Raw genomic sequence first — 9,272 nt, forward strand, 5'->3', positions numbered from 1 at the left:
CAACAAGGCCATCCTCTGCTACATATGCAGCTGGGTCCCTCCATGTGTACTCTTCGGTTGGTGGTTTTGTCCCTGGGAGCTCTGGGGTACTGGTTGGTTCATATTGTTGTTCCTCCTGTGGGGCTGACAACTCCTTTGACTCCTTGGGTCCTCTCTCTGTCTCCTCCATTGGGGACCCTGTGCCCAGTCCATTAGTTGGATGGGAGCACCCAACTCTGTATTTGTCAGGCAGGCATTGGCAGGGCCTCTTAGGAGACAGCTATATCAGGGTCCTGTCAGCAAGTGCTTGTTGGCATCCACAATAGTGTCTGGGTTTGGTAATTGTGTATGGGATGGATCCCCAGGTGGGTCAGTCTCTGCATGGCCTTTCCTTCAGTCTCTGCTCCACACTTGTATTCACTATGTATCTCCTCCCATAGCTCTTTTGTTTCCCTTTCTAAGAAGGAGCAAAGTATCCACACTTTGGTCTTCCTTCTACTTGATCTTCAATTGGTCTGTGAATTGTATCTTGGACATTCCAAGCTTCTGGGCTAATATCCACTTATTGGTGAGTACATACCAAGTATGTTCTTCTATGGTTGGGTCACCACACTCGGGCTACTTTCTAGTTCCATCTGTTTGCCTAAGAATTTCACAAATCATTGTTTTTAATAGCTGAGTAGTACTTCACTGTGTAAATGTACCATGGTTTCTGTATCTATTCCTCTGTTGAGGGACATTCGGGTTCTTTCCAACTTCTGGCTTTTATAAATAAGGCAGCTGTGAGCATAGTGGAGCATGTGTCCTGATTACATGTTGGAGCATCTTCTGGGTATATGTCCAGGAGTGGTATAGCTGGGTCCTCCAGTAGTACTATGTCCAATTTTCTGAGGAACCACCAAACTGATTTCCAAAGTGGCTTTACCAGCTTGCAATACCACCAACAGTGGAGGAGTGTTCCTCTTTCTCCATATGCTCACTAGCACCTGCTGTCTTCTGAGTTTTCGATCTTGGCCATTTTGACTGGTGTGAGGTAGAATCTCAGTGTTGTTTTGATTTGCATTTCCCTGATGACTAAGGATGTTGAACATTTCTTTAGAGTTTCTAATCAGTCTGCATGTACACAGTGGGGCTCATTGGGCTGACCATTTAGAGCATGTTCAGAAGGGAGGATCTCATAACAATGATGGACACAATGAATCAGTTTTGTTTATTTGTTTGTTTTTGTTTGTTTTAATGCACCTTGTAGAAACAGAAGCTTCTCACACTGAAGACTAGAACAGCAGTAACTCAGAAATGTGAGAAGCCCCTGTATCCAGGAAGTAAGAAGGGGTATGCTGGTAGCCTCAGTTTAAAATGGGCAGTATTCCCCGCCCCTTCGGTGGTGTTGTTGTGAGATGCTATGGAACTTTAAGAGCTGGGACAAGGACTGAATAAATAGCTTAGTGGGCAAGACAATGGTTGCTCTTTTGGAGGACCGGGGTTCAATTCCCAGCAACCACACAATGGCTCATAACCAAATGTAACTCTACTTTCAAGGGATCTGGCTTCCTTAGCTACAGGCAGGCATGTGATGCACACACACACACATGTACATAAGTAATCCATACCCATAAAATAATATAACTTTTAAAAGAGGTAGAATGAGTAGAAGGAAATGCATGCTATGTTGGTGTAAGGTTTGTGTTGGCCTGAAAGGTATTCAAGCGCTTAGATCACTTACATCACTACCTTAAAATGGGTTGGGAGTTTAGTTTGTCTGCTCTTGGTTCAAGAATGGGGCCACTTGATCCCAGACTTAACTCTGCAGAGCTAAAGCCAAAATAAACCTCTTTACAAACATCCTGGCCAGGGCCTTTATGACAGTGACACATAGCTGACTAATGAAGATGTTTAGGGACAGGAAACAGAGAGGGAAGAAGTCACTTTATAAGTAAAGGAGTTGTTTAGAACTAAGCAACGCTGATTTCTTTTGTGCTTGCTTTTCTTTTTTCCTTAATATTTTTATTCTTATTCACTTTACATCCCCATTACACACACCATCTTCTCTTCCCAATCCCACCCTTACAAATATCTCTCCCACTTCCCCCCTTTTCCTCAGAGAAGACGATCCCCCACACACACACTAGGGCATCTAGTCTCAGCTGGTTTAGCACATCCTTCTCCCACTGAGGACAAACCAGGCAGTCTAGGGGGGAAGGAGATCCAATGACAGGGAACACACCCAGATTCACTAGTTAGGGGATTCATATAAGATCAAGCTGCACATTTGCTACGAATGTGTAGGGGGTCTAGGTCCAGCTCCTGCATGCTCTCTGGTTGGTGGCCCAGACTGTGTGAGCCCCCATGGTTCCTGCGTAGTTGACTCTGTGGGTTTTCTTGTGGTGTCCTTGACCCCTCTGACTTACTTACTTCTATTCCCCCACTCTTACACAAGACTCCCCTGGTTCCACCTGATGTCTGGCTGTGGGTCTCTGCATCTGCTTCCATCTGCTGCTAGATGAATCCTCTCAGGAGACAGTTATGCTAGGTTCCTGTCTGAAACCATGATGCTGTTTTCTTAATTTGTTAGGTTTATTCTACACCCTGCCCCTGAAAGCAGTTTCAATCATTTCAAAATTTTAGAACTCTGGGACAAAAAGATGACCTAAACCTCTTCAGAGATAAGCACAACTGTGGATCATCAGCATTGAGAAGTGTGTCAGGCCACCACCAGAGATCAGAGATAATGACATAAGTGATTTTTTTTCCTCTAGAATTCTGAACCCAAGTAAGTGTTAGAGTGGAATACAGACATATCAGGATATGCAAGATTTTAAGAGCTTTTCATCAAGAAAGGATGACTTAGTTACTGTTCCTTTGCTGTGAACAGACAGCATGACCAAGGCAACTCTGATAAAAGAAAGCTGTTTTGGGCCTGCCTGGCTTTCAGTTTTATAGGGGATAGACCATTATCATCTTGGCAGGAAGGATGGCAGCAGACAGGCATTGGACAATAGCTGAGAGTTGTACATTCTGATCTGCAGACAGCAGGCAGGTGGAGGGGGACTTGAAGGGACACATTGCTGGGAAAACAAAATGTTTTGCAAGGAAGAAAGGAGAAATGTATTTGTGAGAAATAAAAAGTGATCAGAGGACTTAATGATTTATCTGTAAATAGCATTTACAATCATAATCATGTAACAAACCAGAGTTGTGTTTGTATTCCTAAGTATACAATAACAGAATTAAATAACAGCTATCTTGCTTTGGGGAGGATGAAATGTTGGGGAATGGATCTGAATGAAGTAGGGGTGGCATGGCCAGCAGGGCTGATGGAACCAGAACTTTTTCTTCTCCTTGAAGAGAAGTCAATTCTTGGTGCCACACACAGAAGACGAAAGAAAGGCCAATGAGTTCAGGATGTCTGCAGTTGTGAGCAGTGAGCAGAGACTAAATACTCCATGGCCTTTGGGGCTTGTGAGTCATCTATGAGGAGTGGGAAATGATAGAGAAGTACTTCTGTGTTTTCTAAGAAGCCCCTTAGAACAATCTGACTTTAATATATGTGCATATATAATTTGATAGGAAAAATAAAGGAATTAGAAAATGGATTCTGGGAGCAGAGCTCACAATGCAATGAGCACTTACAGTGGGGAAGGATATTCAGAAGAGAACAGTGGTATACATGCAGTGACTGAAGGACATGCAGACAGACACACCTCTCCTCCCAGTGGTGTACAGATTTCATCACTTCTGGAAGACCCTCTGCAGTCATACTGTACAGCATTGCTTTAAAAATGAGAAGCGCATTAAGAGTATGTTTCTAGAGTAGGCAATAAGGGCTGTGATTAGAATGAATGAGATCCAGAGGCCATTCTTATCTCTCTCACATAGATGAGAACTAATTGCACATTTGATTAAAGAGAGGAGAGAGGACGGAGCAGGCAGGTACAGCCAAGAGGCAGGGAACAGGAGCAGCAGAAACAGCTAGGATAGAGTCAGTCCCGGCTTCATATGCACCCAGGAACCGGGCAGCACCACAGCACTCTGTGCCAGGGGAGATTCCATCACCCAGAGGTGCTAAGACAGGCTTGCAGGCCCACGGGAGGGACAAGTACCTGCCAGAGTCAGCAGGACCAACTAACACCAGAGATAACCAAATGGTGAAAGGCAAATGTCAGAACGTTACCAACAGAAATTGGGGCAACATAGCACTATCCAAACCCAATTCTCCCACAACAGCAAATCCTGGATACGACAACACACTGAAAAAGTAGGATTTGGATTTAAAATCACAGCTCACGATGTTGATAGAGGGCTTCAAGAAGGACATAAATAACTCATTTAAAGAAATACAGGAGAACACAAGTAAACAGGGAGAAGCCCTTAGAGAACTACAGGAAAACACAACAAAACAGGTGAAGGAATTGAACAAAACTATCCAGGATCTTAAAAACGGAGATAGAATAAAGAAATCACAAAGGGAAATAACTCTGGATATAGAAAACCTAGGAAAGAAGTCAAGAGTCATGGATACAAATATCCACAACAGAATACAAGAGATAGAAGAGAGAATCTCAGGTGCAGAAGATACCATAGAAAGCATTGAAACAAGAGTCAAAGAAAGAAAAGGGGAAATAATTTGAAATGTAAATGAAAAATATATCAATAAAAAAAAGAAAGAAAATGAAACATGTAAAAAGCACCTAACACAGAACATCCAGGAAATCCATGACAGAATGAGAAGACCAAACCTAAGGATTATAGGTATAAAAGAGAGTGAAGATTTCCAACTTAAAGGGCCAGTAAATGTCTTCAACAAAATTACAGAAGAAAACTTCCCTAACCTAAAGAAATAGATGCCCATGGGCATACAAGAAGCCTACAGAACTTCAAATAGTTTAGACCAGAAAAGAAATTCCTCGAGCACATAATAATTAAAACATCAAATGTATTAAACAAGGAAAGAACATTAAAAGCAGTATGGGGAAAAGGTCAAGTAACATAGGCAGACCTATCAGAATTACACCAGACTTCCTGACAGAGACTATGAAAGCCCTAAGATCATAGGCAGATGTCATAAAGACCCTAAGGGAACACAAATGCCAACCCAGACTGCTATATCCAGCAAAACTCTCAATTACCATAGATGGAGAAACCAAGGTATTCCATGACAAAAACAAATTTACATAATATCTTTCCACAAATCCAGCCCTCCAAAGGATAATGAATGGAAACCACCAACAAAAGGAGGGAAACTATACACTAGAAAAAACAAGAAATTAATCGTCTTTTAACAAACCAAAAAGAAGAGAGCCACACAAACATAACTCCATTTCTAATAAAAAAAAAAGTAAGAGGAAGCAACAATCACTTCTCCCTAATATCTCTTAATATCAATGGACTCAACTCTCCAATAAAAAGACATAGACTAACAGACTGGATACATAAGTAGGACCCAACATGCTGCATAGAGGAAACTTACCTCAGGTACAAAGACAGATACTACTTCAGAGCAAAAGGCTGGAAAACAATTTTCCAAGCAAATGATCCCAAGAAACAAGCTGGTGTAGCTATTCTAATATCAAATAAAATTGACTTTCAACCTAAAGTAATAAAAAAAGATAATAAAGGACACTTCATACTCATCAAAGGAAAAATCTACAAAGATGAACTCACAATTCTGAATATATATGCTTCAAATTCAAGGGCACCCACATTCATAAAAGAAACTTTACTAAAGCTCAAAGCACATATTGCACCACACATAATAATAGTGGGAGACTTCAATACCCCATTCTTATCAATGGGCAGGTCAGGGAAACACAAACTAAAGAGAGGAACAGGGAAACTAGGAAACGTTATGAACCAAAAGGATTTAACAGGTATTTATAGAACATTTTTATCCTAAAACAAAAGAATATGCCTTCTTCTCAGCACCTCATGATACCTTCTCCAAAATTGACCATATACTCGGTCACAAAAATTCTTGCCAACTGAATCCAAGAATACATCAAAACAATCATTCACCATGATCAAGTAAGCTTCATTCCAAGGATGCAGGGAAGGTTCAATATATGGAAATTCATCAATGTTATCCACTACATAAACAAAGTCAAAGAAAAAAATCACATAGTCATTTCATTAGATGCTTAAAAAGTATTTGAAAAATTCAGCATCATTTCATGTTAAAGATCTTGGAAAGAACAGGAATTCAAGACCCATACCTAAACATAATAAAAGCAATATACAGCAAACCAATAGCCAACATCAAACTAAATGGAGAGAAACTTGAAGAAAACCCACTTAAATCAGGGACTAGACAAGGCTGCCCTCTCTCTTCATATTTATTCCTTGTAGTACTTGAAGTTCTAGCTAGAGCAATTAGATAACAAAAGAAGGTCAAACAGATACAAATTGGAAAGGAAGAAGTCAAATTATCACTATTTTCAGATGATATGATAGTATACTTAAGCGACCCAAAAACTCCACCAGAGAACTCCTACAGCTGATAACTTCAGCAACGTGGCTGGATATAAAATTAACTTAAGCAAATCAGTAGCCTTCCTATACTCAAAGGATAAAGAGGCTGAGAAAAAAATTAGGGAAATGACACCCTTGACAATAGCCACAAACAATATAAAGTATCTTAGTGTGACTCTAACCAAACATGTGAAAGATCTGTATGACAGGAACTTCAAGTCTTTGAAGAAAGAAATTGAGGAAGACCTCAGAAGATGGAAAAATTTTCCATGCTCTTGGATTGGCAGGATTAATATAGTAAAAGTGGCCATTTTGCCAAAAGCAATATACAGGTTCAATGCAATCCCCACCAAAATCCCAACTCAGTTCTTCATAGAGTTAGAAAGAGCAATTCTCAAATTCATCTGGAATAACAAAAAACCCAGGATAGCTAAAACTATCCTCAACAGTAAAAGAACTTTTGACAGAATCAGTATCTCCAACCTCAAGCAAAACTACAGAGTAAGAGTGTTAAAAAACTGTATGGAGTCATTACAGTGACAGGCAAGTAGATGAATGGAATAGAATTGAAGACCCAGAAATGAACCTTCATACCCATGGTCACTTGATATTTGACAAGAGAGCTACATCCCTCCAGTTGGAAAAAGACAGTCTTTTCAACAAATGGTACTGATTCAATTGGAGGTCAGCATTCAGAAGTAGACAAATCTATCCATTCTTATCTCCTGTACTAAGCTCAACTGTAAGTGGATCAAGGACATCCACATAAAACCAGACACACTAAAACTAATAGAAAAGAAACTGGGGAAGACCCTTGGGCACATGGGCACAGGGGAAAATTTCCTGAAGAGAACACCAATAGCTTATGCTCTAAGATCGAGAATTGACAAATGGGACCTCATAAAATTACTAAGTCTCTGCAAGGCAAAGGACACTGTCAAAAGGACAAAATGGCAACCAACAAATTGGAAAAAGATCTTTACCAACCCTACATCATACAGAGGGCTTATATACAAGATATATAAAGAACTCAAGAAGGTATACTCTAGAGAGCCAAATAACCCTATTAAAAATGGGGTACAAAGATAAACAAAAATTTTCTCCTGAGGAATATCGAATGGCTGAGAAGCACCTAAAGAAATGTTCAACATCCTTAGTCATCAGGGAAATGAAAATCAAAACAACCCAGAGATTTCACCTCACACCAGTCAGAATGACCAAGATCAAAAACTCAGGAGACAGCAGATGCTAGCGAGGATGTAGAGAAAGAGGAACACTCCTCCATTGCTGGTGGGTTTGCAAGCTGGTACAACCACTCTGGAAATCAGACTGGTAGTTCCTCAGAAAACTTGGCGTGATACTACCCGAGGACCCAGATATACCACTCCTGGGCACATACCCAGAAGATTCCCCACCATGTAATAAGGATACATGCTCCACTATGTTTATAGTGGCCCTATTTATAATAGCCAGAAGCTAAAAAGAACCCACAAGTCCCTCAGTGGAGGAATGGATACAGAAAATGTGGTATATATACACAGTGGAGTACTGTTCAGCCATTAAAAACAATAAATTCATTAAATTCTTAGACAAATAGATGGAACTGGAGAATATCATACTGAGTGAGGTAACCCAATCACAAAAGAACACTCATGGTATGCACTCACTGATAAGTGGATATTAGCCTAGAAGCTTGGAATAGCCAAGACACAATGCACATATCAAATGATGCCCAAGTAGAAGGAAGGAGAGGCCCCTGGTTCTGTAAAGGCTCAGTGCAGCAGTGTAAGGGAATACCAGGACGGGGAATCGGGAAGGGGTAGATTGGGAAATAGGGGCAGGGAAGAGGGTTTATGGGACTTTTGGGGAAGGGGGATCCAGGAAAGGGGAAATCATTTGAAATATAAATAAAGAATATATTGAATAAAAAATATGAAAAAAGAGAAAGGAAGAAAAGAAGAATGAGGGCTTGAGAAAACTGTGATGTCTTGAGTCTTAGAGAAAAAGACTGTGGCATTCCTCATCTTCCCAACAGCCGCATTCAAGTGAGACTGGGAGAACACAACATCATTGTAGCTGAGGGCTATGAGCAGTTTGTCAATGCTGCCAAGATCATCAGGCACCCTAACGTTAATTTGAGGACCCTAAACAATGACATCATGCTGATCAAGCTCTCTTCCCTTGTGACCCTCAATGTCAGAGTGTCCACTGTGGCTCTGTCCAGCTCCTGTGCACCTGCTGTCACACAGTGTCACATCTCTGGCTGGGGCAACACTCTCAGCTGTGGTGTCAATAACCCAGACTTGCCCCACTGCTGCCTCAGGCTGACTGTGAAGCCTCCTATCCTAGAAAGATCACTGATAACATGGTCTGTGCTGGCTTCCTAGAGGGAGGCAAGGACTCCTGCCAGGGTGATTCTGGTGGCCCTGTGGTCTGCAATGGGGAGCTCCAGGGCATTGTCTCCTGGGGCTATGGTTGTGCCCTGCCAGATAATACTGGTGTGTACACCAAGATCTGCAACTATGTGGACTGGTTTCAGGACACAATTGCTGCCAACTAGAGATCCCCAATTCCTCTGCAGTAACTATACCAATAAAGTGAAATTGTCTTTATCAAAAAACAAAACAAAGCAAAGCAAAAAACAAAAAACTGCATGGTATTGATACAGGGGCAGGCAGGCAAACCAATGGAATAGAATTGAAGACCCAGAAATGAACCCTCACACCTATGGTCACTTGATCTTTGGCAAAGGAGCTAAAACCATCCAGTGGAAAAAAGATAGCGTTTTCAACAAATGGTGCTTGGTCAACTGGAAGTAAATGCATCAT

General features: G+C 41.1%; 1 pseudogene; it reads left to right on the forward strand.

Annotated features, from left to right (window-relative positions):
• Positions 1-275: 275 nt before the first annotated feature.
• LOC127692947 (anionic trypsin-2-like) lies at positions 276-9,004 on the forward strand (annotated as a pseudogene).
• The last annotated feature ends 268 nt before the right edge of the window (positions 9,005-9,272 follow it).

The sequence above is a fragment of the Apodemus sylvaticus genome, chromosome 9 (genome assembly GCF_947179515.1).
Source record: "Apodemus sylvaticus chromosome 9, mApoSyl1.1, whole genome shotgun sequence".
Lineage (NCBI taxonomy): Eukaryota > Metazoa > Chordata > Mammalia > Rodentia > Muridae > Apodemus > Apodemus sylvaticus.